This window comes from Solanum dulcamara, chromosome 9 (assembly GCF_947179165.1).
Source record: "Solanum dulcamara chromosome 9, daSolDulc1.2, whole genome shotgun sequence".
Taxonomy (NCBI): Eukaryota; Viridiplantae; Streptophyta; class Magnoliopsida; order Solanales; family Solanaceae; genus Solanum; species Solanum dulcamara.
Genome location: NC_077245.1, coordinates 65,972,356 through 65,978,652, shown reverse-complemented (window position 1 = coordinate 65,978,652; position 6,297 = coordinate 65,972,356).

The window sequence follows — 6,297 nt, the reverse complement described above, 5'->3', positions numbered from 1 at the left end:
TTTTATTTTAGAAAAATTACATAAATACCCAATTTATTTTATCATATTCTCTAAAATTTTCTATCATTTAAAATATTATAAAAATTTCTACTTTTTCCTATTTTTGACATGATGTATCTGTCACGCCCCGAGAGGGTACCCTAGGCGTGGCCGGCACTCAGAAACCATTTCTGACTTCTGAGAGAACCACTTGGTCTCATTTCTTATTTATTCATCAGCGGAAGACTTAAGAATACTAATGTGGGCTTGTCATAATCAAAGGAAAAATAGATAATTATTAGAAGAAGTAGTTTCTAAGGAGAACTACTCCGATTACATCATCAGACTCTGTCTATGAAGCCTCTAATACTCTTAGATGGTGCCAATGACATGTCCATGGCTACCTCAAAAGAAACATCACACTCAACAATAATAAAAGGATAAGGAGTTCCTTCGAATACAAGAAGGACTCACCAAATAGCTGAAAAGAAATGATCTTCAACGATGCGCCTGTTGAGGATCTCTAACACCTGTATCTGCATCATAAAACGATGCAGGTCGAATGACGTCAGTACGTGGAATGTACGAGTGTGTAAAATGGCAGGAAGGTAAGGACAGATATCAAGATACTCCTCTCAATAAAACTCAGCTCAGAACTCAACATCATCTCAACATGAATATGTAATGCAAGTTTAAAATATAATAATAAAAATAATAGTAATAAGCAATGCTTACTCAGTTGGGAGTTTCTCTAACCGACAACCATCACTTATGAGCTAGCGATGATACAACGAAGCGATGTCGTTGCCACATCCATCCAATACCTTGCCAGGGTAAAGGACATCACCATCTTGGATCCACTCATCAAAGTCCTCTTTTTGGGACTTAAGAGGCATAGCCTCCATCCTACGCTGGCTACGTAGTTCTGGGGTTTGAGTCAATTAAGCTCTTACCCAACTCGGTGCTCAATACTACTCCCAAAATATGTGCTCATATTAAACTCATCATCTAGTCTCATTGGACTTTAATTTAAATCATCAAACTCATCTCATTACCTCTTCATCAATTATTATACTTCGAAAACATCATTTACATCTCATCAAAACATCTTGCTCAAAACATCATTTACTCAAAAAATCATTTAAACTCAATTCTTTTGCTCTTTCAAAACTCAATAAAATACATATATAGTATTAATTCATATCACTCTTTTTATCAATGAAAATATTAAAAAGCCAACATCTTTACTCAAAATATGTGTAAAAATATTCATGAACATCAAATCAATTAGGATTCATGGGAAAGTAGCCATGAACAATAATTCCAATAATATGAGAGATAACAATAATAATATTAATGCATAAATATATCACACTCAATAGAAGAAGAATCATTTCATTTAGAATTCAAGATTTGGATAAAACTCAACTATAACTCAATTATAATAAATTTAAATATTGGGCGCATGGACGAACTCAATCCAATGCTATGAAAGCCTTACATACCTTAAATCCGAAGGTTTACTCCGAATTGGAATACTCTTGGATCCCTAGCCTTTTCTTCTCGCCGGAGCGTTTTGTGTACTACCCGGAGTATAAGAATAACCGGAGTAGTATTTTTATACTACTAAAACTAAAACTATATTTGAGAAGAAGTATATAGAGAGAAGAAATGCTTAAGAAAGCTTGATGAATAAAATGAGGAAATAAGGTGGGTATTTATAGGTGGGAAAGAGGGGCCTAACAATAAATAAAATAATTATAAAGAAAAATCTGAAAATTTAATGGAATATATTGATGTCATGGATGATGTTAAATGGAGGACAATTTATGTCATGCATGATGTCAAATGCATCTAGATGTTTCCATGGTAGGTAAGATGAGTTCTTTTTAACAGAATACTCGTTTTCGAAGCTGCGTTTGAATAAGATAAATTTCTTATTAGGATTTGGTGTCTTCATAAGAATTGTAGATATGGAATTCTAGTTTCATATCGTTTAAGAATCAACCAATTTGGAGCAACCTACAGTGAGATATGAATTTTCTTCTATCAACACTCAATTCCGTCACAGCACTATATCTTGCAAAGATTAATTTATTTGACCTACTTATACTCCGAATTTGAAGTTATGTTCTTCATGAAAGTTGTAGGTAAGGATGTTGTGATTACCCAGAAATTTGAATCACCTAATTTGGACCAACCTATAAAGAGTTATGCCCAAAATACAGAGGCTGTATTATTTTCATCGAGAATTGAAATACCGACATACAATATTTTAGGGGTTGTTACAATATCTCCCCCTTGGGATCATTCGTCCTCGAATGAAGATGAAAATATGAGACATAAAGAATGAATATCATCAATACATCAATTTCTCAAAAACTCTGATACTCAAATGGTCAATGACTCAAACTCAAGAATAAACATCGATTCAAAGGTAGAAATAAGGATAATTACCTTGAATATCGTTATCAGAAGGCACAAATAGATGAGGATAGTTAGCCTTCATATCTTCTTCAGCTTCCCATGTAGCCTCTTCAACAAATTGATTTCGCCATAGGACTTTGACAGATGCCACTTCCTTAGTTCTTAATTTACGAACTTGACGATCAAGAATTTGAACTGGAACCTCGTCATAACTCAAACTCTCTTTCACCCCAATGCTCTCAGCTGGGACAACAAGTGAAGGATCCCCCAAACACTTTTTAAGCATAGAGATGTGAAACACGGGATGAATAGCAGCTAATTCTGGGGGCAACTCCAATTCATAGGCTACATTACCTACCCTCCTCATAATCTGATAAGGACCAATGTAGCGGGGACTAAGCTTCCCTTTCTTTCCAAATCTCATCACAACCTTCATGGGTGAAACTTTCAAGTATACCCAATCGTACACTTTGAACTCCAAATCTCTTCTTCTAACATCAGTGTAGGATTTTTGGCGACTTTGAGCAGTCCTCAACCTCTCTTGTATGGTTTTCACCTTCTCCATAGCTTGATGAACCAAGTCTGGTCCAATCAACTCAGCTTCACCAACTTCAAACCAACCAATTGGTGATCTACATCTCCTCCCATACAGAGCTTCATAAGGAGCCATTTGAATACTCGAATGGAAACTATTATTGTATGCAAACTCAATAAGAGGTAAATGATCATCCCAATTACCTTTGAAGTCAATGACACAGGCTCTTAACATATCCTCCAAAGTCTGTATCGTACGCTCTGCCTGGCCATCTATTTGCGGATGAAAAGCAGTACTAAGGTTCACTCTTGAACCCAAGCCCTTCTGAAATAACTTCCAAAACTGAGCAGTAAATTGAGCTCCCCTATCAGAGATGATAGACAAAGGAACTCCATGCAGTCTAACAATCTCTCTAAGATACAGTTTGGCATAATCCTCTACAGTGTTCGTAGTCTTAACCGGCAAGAAATGGGCCGATTTGGTCATCCTATCCACAATCACCCAAATAGAGTCATGTTGTTTACGGGTTCGTGGTAAACCGGTAATAAAGTCCATATTGATCATTTCCCACTCCCATTTCGGGATTTCTATATTTTGAGCCACTCCACAAGGCCTTTGGTGCTCAACTTTAACTTGTTGGCAATTCGGGCACTTGGACACAAACTCTGCTATATCTCTCTTCATTCCACTCCACCAGTATACTTCTCTCAAGTCATGATACATCTTTGTTGAACCTGGATGGATGGAATACTTAGAATTATGGGCTTCTTTCATGATTCTCTCTCTAATACCATCAACACTTGGAACACATAATCTTTCTTGATATCTCAACACTCCATCTCCCCCTTTGGTAAAAGCCATTACCTTCTGCTTGTGAACCTCATCCTTCAATTGAAGAAGAATGGGATCCTGATCTTGCTTTTCTTTCACCTCTGCAACTAGAGATGATTCAGCCCCATTTTGTACTATTGTACCACCCTCACTAGAGTCAATAAGTTGAACTCCCAAACGCGCAAGTCTATGCACTTCCTTTGCCAACTCCTTCTTTTCCTCTTCCACATGGGTTGTACTCCCCATAGATAACCTGCTAAGAGCATCAGCAACTACATTTGCTTTACCTGGGTGGTAGAGAATGCTCATGTCATAATCCTTGAGCAACTCTAGCCATCTCCTCTACCTCAAATTCAGCTCCTTCTGGCTGAATACATACTGTAAGCTCTTATGGTCTGTGAACACATCCACATGTACACCATAAAGATAGTGACGCCAGATCTTAAGAGCAAATACCACAGCTGCCAACTCAAGGTCATGAGTGGGGTAGTTCCTCTCATGAGTCTTAAGCTGCCTGGAGGCATAGGCAATGACCTTACCTTTCTGCATCAATACACATCCCAACCCAACTCTTGAAGCATCACAATAGATTACAAAACCATCTGTTCCTTCGGGTAGGGATAGTACTGGAGCAGTAGTCAATCTAGCTTTCAACTCTTGAAAACTTTTCTCACAAGCATCAGACCATTGAAACTTAACCTTCTTCTGAGTCAGCTTAGTCAATGGTGAGGATATGGATGAAAATCCCTCAACAAACCTCCTGTAGTAACCAGCCAAACCTAAGAAACTCCTTATGTCGGTTGGAGAGGTGGGTCGGGGCCAGTTCTTAACTGCCTCAATCTTTTGAGTATCAACTTGGATTCCATCCCCAGATATAATATGACCTAGGAATGCTACAGACTCAAGCCAAAACTCACACTTTGAAAACTTAGCATACAACTCCTTCTCCTTAAGAGTTTGAAGGACAATCCTAAGGTGATTAGCATGCTCACTCTTACTTCTAGAGTAGACCAAAATATCATCGATGAAGACAATTACAAACGTATCTAGGTATGGCTTGAATACTCGGTTCATGAGGTCCATAAAAGCTGCTGGAGCATTTGTCAATCCAAAGGACATAACAAGAAACTCAAAATGACCATAGCGGGTTCGAAAAGCCGTCTTCGGGATGTCACATTCTCTCACTTTCAACTGGTGATAGCCTGATCTGAGGTCTATCTTAGAGAAACATGTGGCACCCTGAAGTTGGTCAAATAAATCATCTATTCTGGGGAGAGGGTACTTGTTTTTAATGGTGACCTTGTTTAGTTGTCGGTAATCAATGCACATTCTAAGGGACCCATCTTTCTTTCGCACGAATAGGACAGGAGCGCCCCAAGGTGAGACACTTGGCCTAATAAACCCCTTATCTAGGAGGTCTTTCAGTTGTTCTTTCAACTCTTTCAACTCAGCAGGAGCCATCCTATAAGGAGGAATGGAGATAGGTTGTGTATCAGGAAGGACATCAATACCAAAGTTTATCTCTCTATCAGGAGGGATTCCGGGTAGATCCTCAGGAAAGACTTCAGGAAACTCATTCACAATGGGAACTGACTCAAGAGATGGAGTCTGATCATTAATATTTTTGACTCGAACTATATGATATATACATCCCTTAGAGATTAATTTTCTGGCCTTAAGGTAAGAAATAAATTTACCCCTTGGCACTACAGAATTCCCCTTCCACTCTAAGATAGGCTCATTTGGAAATTGAAACTTGACAATTCGGGTCCTACAATCAACCGAAGCATAACAAGAATAAAGCCAGTCCATACCAAGAATCACATCAAAATCAACCATGTCCAACTCAACTAAGTCAGCCATGGTATCCCTATGATAGATTGACACAGTACAATTTCTATAGACCCTCTCAGCTAAGATAGAATCACCAACAGGAGTAGACACACTAAAAGGCTCAAGAAGACACTCAGGAAGGATCTCAAATTTACTAGCCAAGTAAGGAGTCACAAAAGATAATGTAGCACCCGGATCAAGTAATGCATACATATCAAAAGAAAGGACTCGGAGCATACCAGTAACAACATCGGGTGCATTCTCTTGGTCTTGGCGACTACCCATAGCATACAGACGGTTGGTTCCCCCACCTGCACTTGAAGCTGCACCTCTATGATTACCTCTATTCTGTGGAGCTGCAGAAGAAAACTGAGCTCTACTACTTCCATCTCCCTGCCTTTTTGAAGGACACTCATTCTGGAAGTAACCTATCTTTCCACATCCGTAGCAAGCATTGGTGCCCACACGACACTCTCCCAAATGGAGCCTCCCACATCTAGCACATGGTGGTTTTCCTCTAGAACCTTGAGCCATACTTAATTGGGACTGAGAACCTTGAGATCGAAAGTTTTGGTGACTTAGCGATCTCTGATCATACCTGGTATTAGGTGTAAAAGCATTTGTTGGGGAAGGTGCATAATTGGAAGACCTTTTCTGAAAGAAAGACTTGTTACCCTTCCCTTGCTTCTGCT